At 37.6% G+C, this 8,918-nt stretch overlaps 1 pseudogene; it reads right to left on the bottom strand.

Moving 5' to 3' along the window:
• Positions 1-7,417: 7,417 nt before the first annotated feature.
• On the bottom strand, positions 7,418-7,560 carry LOC121163803 (annotated as a pseudogene).
• Between the last annotated feature and the right edge of the window lie 1,358 nt (positions 7,561-8,918).

Here is an 8,918-nt window from a genome sequence, read left to right on the forward strand (position 1 = left end):
TGCCTTACATGTATATTATAAATAGAACTTTGTATGTATTCACTATTTGATAAAAACATCGAAAAGAAAAAAAAAGTCAACAAAACTCGAGTGTTTCTTGGGAATTATAAACTCCTTTAACATTCTAGACTGAAGTAAATTGAAAAAATAAGACAAATAACAAGATTTCCCAGGAAATCATAGGAAAGTGATTACATTGCTTACACTCCCTGCACAGTAATTTGCTTTGTCACTGCCAGATGCTCATTGGTTATGGAGAAGGAGCAAAACCAAGTAAACCAAACTTTGCTCTTAAGGCAGGCAACATGCCTTTTTTTTTCCACTTTCATATTTTAAAAGATGTCAAAATTAGTAAATATAATTATATGGATCTTATAAGTTCAATATTAAAGAGAAGGAAAGAGAAGGAAAGGGAAGATACAGGTAAGATATTTTTGCATGACAATAAAACTATTTGCTGGGACTCATGAGATTGTTTCTGACATTACTATTCATTAAATGAAACAAACAACTTATATGGGAAGATGCTATTACTTCTCAAATAACATGTTTGAAGGTAGAGAGGAAATGAGATATAGAGAAAGGAAAAAAAGAAAGGGAGGTGAGGAAGTAGGGAGATATGATGAGAGAAAGAGAGAAAGAGAGAGAGAGAGAAAGCAGAACAGGATGGAACAGGTCAAAATCCTGGAATTCAATCCGAGTCTGGAAGAGGTGCTGCAGGAATCCACCTCCTGAGCTAGCATCTGCTGCCTCCTGTGAGAAGCATTAGTGTGAAGCTGGACCCAGGGGCAGAACAAGAGCTTAAACTCCGGGTATGCAATGTGGACATCCCAAGTAATGCCACCTGCTACATCAACTGCCATTCCAGGCATTATCAGCTGATCATCACCATTTAGGGTCAGATGCTGGGTTAGTATCTTGCCTCCAGCACTAATAATATGCTGGCAACAACCAATTATTTAAATTTGAATTTGAAATGTTATTTTTAGTTGACAATTATGCATGTTTATGGGATTTAACATGATCATTGATATATGTATTAATAGTGGAATGATGACATCAGACTTGTACATCCATTAACTCCCATATTTTTTGTAATCAAATCGTTTAAGATCTACTCATAGCGATATTACAGTCAACAGTGTCAGGTTCTCTCTGGCCATCACCACGTTGTACAGTTGTTCTAAAAGCCTACTCCTCCCAGATGGCTGAAGCTTTACACCGGCTGTCAGCTTGTCTCCATCCGCTCTGTACCACCTGCACCCTGGGGACCAAAAACCACCATTCCACACACTTTCTTAAATTCAACTTTCTTGACACTTAAGTGAAATCACATACTGTTTGTCTTATTTCCCTTAGTATGATGTCCTCCACCTTCATCTATATTTTTCAAGTAATACAATTTACCTCCTCTTAAATCCAGAATTACATCCCACTGAATATATATACCTATAATTTCACATGTAATATATAATATATGTGTCTATGATTTTACATATAATATATAATATAAATTATATATAATATGTGTGTGTAATTTTATAGATAATATAGATAATTTAGATAATATAGATAATATAGATAATTTGATCCCATATCTTGAATATTATATTATAAAAAGTGCTGCATGAAAGTTGCGGTAGAGGCATTTTTTTTTAAAGATTTATTTTATTATTTTTTTTTATTGGAAAGGCAGATATACAGAGAGGAGAGACAGAGAGGAAGATCTTCCGTCCGATGATTCACTCCCCAAGTGAGCGCAACGGCCCAATCTATGCCCGTCCGAAGCCAGGAGCCTCTTCCGGGTCTCCCACACGGGTGCAGGGTCCCAAAGCTTTGGGCCGTCCTCGACTGCTTTCCTGGGCCACAGGCAGGGAGCTGGCAGGGAAGCGGGGCTGCGGGGATAGAACTGGCGCCCACAGCCCACATGGGATCCCGGGCGTGCAAGGTGAAGACCTTAACCACTGCTCCACCGCGCTGGGCAAGGCATTTTTTTTGACACTGATTTAATCTCTTTTGAATATGTGTCCAGAGGTTGTATTGCTGAAACACATGGCAATTCTACTTTTCAAAAAGAACTTCTAGATTATTTCCTATAAGAATATACTACCAACAGAAAACAAGTGCTCTGTTTTCTCCATATTCTTGCCCACGATTCTTATTATCTTTTAGATAATTGCCATTCAAGCAGATGTGAAGCAACATCTCATTGCATTTATAGTTGCATTTTCCTGATTAACGAAAACAATATTTTAAACTTTCATTTGTTTATTGAAAGGCAGAGAAAGAGAAACAGGGAGGAGAAAGAGAGGTTGAGCTTTTCCGCATGCTGGTTTACTCCCCCAAATGTCCACAATAGGCAGGGTGTGAACCAGGCTGATGTCAGCAACCAGGACCTCCTTCCCAGTATCCACCCTGGATAGCAGACACTGAAGTATTCGATCCATCACTGTTATCCTTCCAGGATGAGTTAACAGAAAGCTGGTACTGGAACTGGTACTGTGTTACGGGTTGTAGGTTTCCAAAGCTGAGGTTCAATCTGTCGTATCATAAAAGCAATCGTAACAATCCCAATAATATGCAATTTTCTGCAATGTGTTTGTCGTGTGTGTCTCCTCTTAAGACATGGATATTTAACTTCCTCACCAATGTTTATTTTGTGCTATTGATTCTGTTGCTGTTGAGCTTAACATCTTAAACAGATTTATTTTACTTGCTTCAGTTTTTTCATTGACTGCATCTTTAACAGGCTATCTTCCTTTTAGGATTGCCTTTGCGTCTAAATGACTCAGTACCCGATGTTTAGTAGGTACGTAGTGAGAACTAAGTTCTATTTAATTTTTTACTCTGAATTCAAAGGTTTAAAAAGCCTTGTTTTTAACTGGTAACTAAACTCCAATTCTGCCAAGCATAATTAATTAGTGTAATGACTATTTGGAATCATATGTTACTAGATACGTGTAAGGTGCCAAAATAAACCAAACAGATAAATTTCTAGTCCCAACAAGGAGAAATACCTTTCCCATGAGAAATCAGACTGTTGGGATCATAATTCAATGATTGATTTTGCATGATTCATGGTGCTTACTAATATCTTCTGATGTGGTGATGTGTGTTACATCAACTATAATTTAGTCTTAATCCAACAAGCATTTAGGATTAACTTGGAAAAGAAAAGGCTGCTAAATGCTTTATGGTGGGTATATCAGGGACTATTCTCCAGTGTAACTGGCATGATTTTCTCAACAGAACAATGTCCTAATGGACATTTGAAAGAAAAGGTGAGATTGTGTGAGATTTAAAAAGAAGAGCCTCAAAGCGTGTGTTGTGACATAGAATGAGTCAAGCTTTGGCCTGTAGCACCAGTTGGAGCTCTAGCTGCTCCAGTTCTCATCCATCTCGCTGCTAATGACCTGTGAACAGCAGTGGGAGGTGACCCGTATGCTTGGACCCTCGCCACACCTGTGGGAAACACAGAAGAAGCTCCTTGCTTCTTACTGGTGTCTGGTCCGGGACTGACAGCTGCGCCAATCTGAGAAAAGTTGTGGAAAAAGAAATCAAAAGTAAAGTGACTACCTGGGAGGATTTGTATTAAGATGTGTATGGTATAATATGTGTATGTATCATCATTTATAAATGTTAGATAATGGTAAATCTATTTCTGTGATGCTGTTCATCTGCTCTTACTTTCTACAGCTTACAGAGCATACGGAAATAAAAATAGGATGTTGCCTTTACATTTAAGGTAACTTTGAAATTTTAAAAATGAAGACCATTTTAACATAGGTATAGCTGACGTCATTCATAATGTGTTTTCCTTTCATAGAATTAGAATCCTTTAAACTGAATATATGGACTTCAGTGGATGGCAAGACATGTGGGTAGCCCTTCCTTTCAAGTGGACGTATAAATTCTATTTTTTGTCAGCCATTTGAATCCCACTTTGGCCATCATTGGTAATTATTATGGAATTCAGCTCAGAGTACAATTTAGAAAGCAACAAGCATCAATGTTTCCAATTACTAATGAAATCACAGTTTTGCCAAGATTTCTCTAGAGAACATCTCTAACTTGGCATTGAAATAATTAAATAAAATCAAATGACACTATAAATTGTTTTCATGTAAATCATCTAACAATAAATGTCATTTTTACATATAATATTATGAAGTAATTATAACTGTCTAACATGTCATGAGTCTTGAGAATATATTTATTAAATTTTCCTGTTAGAAAATAACAAAGCTACCTCATATCATTATTTGAATTACCTATTTAATTTTCTCCCTGAAATGATTTGTTTTCTATATTGTTAAAGTTCAACATTTATAAAGGTGTGTGCATTTTTGCAGTTTTGAATCATTTTGCATGAGTAGTTGGTAAACATTTTAATTATTTATCATAAAAATATCATTGAAGAACAGATAAAGTTAGAATTCCAGAATGGGCTCCTATTGTAGAAGCCTTCTATGAGGCAGGATAAATGTTGGTTAATGCACAGAGGCCCACAGAGAACACACAGGATTAGCTACCCAGCAGTATTTCTATGATCAGGCATTTAGCATTTTGGTTAAAAAGCCTGAATCTTTCATCCACGAGTTTGAACCTTGGCTCAAAACTAGATTCCAGTTGGCTGCAGATGCACACTCCAGGATGCAGCAAGCTCGAAGAGTTTATTGACATCCATTTAGTGGCCCCGGTTCAGTTCCTGGTTCTCTGCTTGGGCCATAGCTGGAACCCACTGTGGGCATTTGGGGAATGAACCTGTAGCTGGGATCTCTCTCTCTCTCTCTCTCTCTCTCGCGCGCGCGCTCTCTGTCCCTGATACTGTTGTAAATTGTGATGCAGTGGGTTAAGTCCTTGCTTCAAATGCCCACATCCCAAATTAGAGTTCTTAGGACTGAGTTGCACTTTGAATCCTGCTAACAGGTAATGCAGCTGGGATGTGGTACACAAGCACTTAAGTGCTAGCGTTTCTGCCATGGATGGAGGAGAACACCATGTAATTTCAGTCCCAGGCTTTGATGTGGTCTAGCCCTAGCTGTCGCGGGGATTTGGCGAAGTGAACCAGCTCATGAAATATATCTCCCTTTCTCTCTCTCTTCAAATAACTAGGGTGGAAAAAAAAACTTTAAAGCAGTATTTGTACATTTTGACATATTTATGTTCCAGTTGATAAATAATAATAAAATAAACCATACAAAGAATGATCAGAAAATAAAGCTTCCAGAAAGTTCTTGGTTTGACTATCTTAAAATTCCTATTGGGAATGGTTACTTCACCCAGTGGCTTTGGCTTTGTCTTTTTGTGTGAACTGATACACCAAATCATCGATGCAATCATAGGAGTTCTGGGTGCCTAGAGACTTTAAACTTGATCTGTTCCAATTTGCTCATTTTCCAAAGGAAGAGACAGAACATGAGAGTTGATACGTAAAATGAAGATCGCATTTGAGAATTCTTCAAGATTCCTTAGGTACCTAGACAATGTAACCTCTGGTGTAAGCTTCTTGGTTACACATACCGCAACTCACAACTTCGTTTTCAACTTGAATGTGCTATCTTTCTGTATTCTGTTTTGCCATATGTAGGATTCATATGAAAATTTGAGTAACATACTTTAAAATTCTTCACAGTTTTTCACAGTTTGCACATAAATGTTGTACCACATGATGGTGGAATGTTTGCCTGACTGATAACCATTTCATCTCCAACTTAGTAGAAACAGATCTACCACGTGAATGATAAATATAAGCTAAAAATACTTTCTTCTATTAAAATAGTATTCATTTATTTGTTCATTTGTTTTTATAATCTGTTAGATTATAAGAAGTATACCTTTTTTTACTATTACTTTGAGAAGTCAAAATTAACCTCAGCTTCTCCAAATTGTCATAATAATATTTATCTTTTAAAACCCATGTGTGGGGCCTGATGTGGTAGTCTAGTGGTTAAAATCCTCACCTTACATGCACCTGGATCCTATATGGGTGACAGTTAGTATCCCGGCCTCTTCACTTGCCATCTTCATTTCAAATAGTAGATTAAATTGTTTTCCATACTGCATCACTCAGTGCTAACTAAAACTCCCAAACTATTTCTTGTTTTTCTTGGAAACCGACCTATAAAGGTTTGTTGAAGACACAAATCAACTGGTCGCTCCCATTTCTTTTTCAAGTTTTCTCCCTGAGACAGTTGCAAACTCTAGTTATTCCAGTATGTTGTGTCGTTTTTTGCTTTCTATATTCATTCTAAGTTATTATTTTCAAAATTTATTTGATTTACTTAAAACAGAGCAAGACAGGAGAGAGAGATTGCCTTCTGATTCACTGAACAAACATGTGCAATTGCACTGGCTTAGCCAGCCTTAACCAAGAACCAGAAAATTAACCCAGTTCTCTCATAGGAGCAGGAATTCTAATAACGAGATTATCACGTGCTACTTCAAAGACTGAAAATGACTAGGAATGTGACATTGGAAATAGACCTGGGAGTCAAACTCAGACATTCTGATTTAGGATGTGTTTCTCCCAAGCGATGTGCCAACCACTGCACAGACGGCCATCCTTGTCTTCTTACTTGAATCCTGCATCAGATTGATTTACTCAGTTTCCCCTCCTTTTCATACTGTCCTTGATCATCAAATGCTTATGCTTTTTTTTTTTCAGGTTGGTACTCATTTCTCCTGAAGTCTTAATTGTTACTCTGGCCCACAGCCTTTCTTGCCTAACTTCCTTAGTACTTGTGCAGAGCCTGGCATTTAGTAATAGACTCAATGAAACCTTTTTTTTTTCTCTTTAAGTTTTCACACGTGTATATCCATTTTCCAGTGAAATTACAAGTGCCTCACTCTGGAGGCCTATTCACCACAGTGTCTGCTGAGCTAGTGTTAGCTGGGCAGCTCCATAAGGCGGCAATTTCCAGCTTCGTGCTGCATGAAAGAAGGGGCTTACGTGGGCTAGCCTTGCTGTTATTTGGAAAGCATTTATCTGCCAAGTTCAGTAGCTTTTAAGCATGCACAAATTTGCATGACTGATTTTTTAAGTATAAACCACTCAATAATCTCTCTTTATAGTTAGTTCTTAGTGTAGCACTATAATATAGATCCACATTGTTATTATCAGAAAGTTGGCCTAAAGAATTAAATAATGCACCTCCAGCCACAAATATTTGCAAAAAAATACTGAGCACATTCTGTCGTCTTTTTTTTTTTTTTTTTTTGTTAAGATCCAGGAACAGTCTGATTTTAGTCTGAATTTACCACTGGAGGCACAGACAGACTTGCATGATCTTGTGTCAGCACAAACGTCATTCACTGCACTACTCTGAAATATGTATAATTAACATCACCACCACAAAAGGATATGGAAAGAAAACTGTTGATTGTTTTTATTTTATTTTTTTTGTTGTTGTCGTTTCAGGGGAGAGGGAGAACGCAGTCCCCCACTACCACAAACTATGCAGTCACTGCAAGGGTCAGCACAGCCAGAGTGCAACGGATGAGCCTCGCCCTGGGAAAACCACCTGCCTGGTCATGGTATCTCCCCTGTCAGGTAAGTATAAGATTGTTGATTGTTTTAAAACCCATACAACAGTAGCAACAAATGTAATCATTGTTAAAAAGCACTGTAACATAAGGATGTGTGAAAACAAAGTACTCTTTATAAGTATAAATTCCATCTGTTTAAAACTTTTAAACTAGCTTTTGTAAGTAGTGAAAGACACTCATCCATAAAGGTACAGTATAATTAACTAATTTTTTTTTCTGATACAAATGGTAGTTCAGTTTACAACTTATAAAAGGTCAAGGAATATTTCCTTCTACTTCTGCTAAAACGATCATACATTACTATATTATTTTTGGTACATCTCGGATAAGGAGGACCTCACAAGCAGTCTGGAAAACTCTGAAATCCTGCTGATGACCTGCCATGGCCACTGGATGTCACTAAGACCAATAATATGGAAGTGAGCCAGTATGTTCAGGAAAGCTTAAATGAAAGGATTTTATGTTCTTTCAAATGGAGTATTTCCTGAGATGCAAAAATCAAAATTGTACATGGTATGCTTGACTGGAAGAGGGACAGGGCCAGAAAGAAATAAAAATAGATCGAAACAACAGAATCAAAGCAGAAGGTTGAGGCAAAAAAGAGAACTATGACAAATGTCAATTTATTGATACCAGAAATGTTTAACTCTTTTGGCCACCTTGGTTGTAATGCATGTCAATAAAACTGTAATTGAGCATTGAGGTTGTCTTACTCCATAAGGAATTCAATATACATGGTACTTTTCGACAATTTAAAGTTCTTTTGTTCTTTTGTTTTAACCATTTATCACACACAGAATAAAGGAAAAACAAGGAGTGAAAGAGAGGGGGAGAGAAACAGAGAGAGAGAGAGACAGAGAGAGAGAGAGAGAGAGAATATATATTCACTGGTTCATTACCCAGGTGGCCACAATGGCAAGAGTGGGACCAATCTGAAACCAGGAACCAGGAGCCAGGAGATTCCTTAGAATCTCCCACATGGGTTCAGGGGCCCCAGCTGACCCTCTTCCAATGCTTTCCCTGCGATATTAGCAAGGGAGCTGGACTGGAAATGGAGCCTCCAAGGCTGGAATCAAAGTCTGTAGGGAATGTTGATGTGGTTCTTGCAAGCAGTAGCTTTATGTGTTTTGCCAAAGAACCAGCCCCAAAGCACTTGTGTTCTTGAAGAAGATGTTTTCCTTTTTAGTTGGAATCTATTATGTATTGAATTGTGTCCCCCAGATTTGTATATTAGTTTTTTAAAGCCAGGAACTCAGAATAAACTATGGTCATTAGAATCAGTCAAAATTCAGTAGGAGAGGCATTCTAACAAAATGGAAAGTTTGTGCATAGAGATCTACATAGAGGAAAGAATACAGAAAGAGACTTAG

Source organism: Ochotona curzoniae, unplaced genomic scaffold (assembly GCF_017591425.1).
Source record: "Ochotona curzoniae isolate NIBS_2020 unplaced genomic scaffold, NIBS_Ocur_1.0 contig_64, whole genome shotgun sequence".
Taxonomy (NCBI): domain Eukaryota; kingdom Metazoa; phylum Chordata; class Mammalia; order Lagomorpha; family Ochotonidae; genus Ochotona; species Ochotona curzoniae.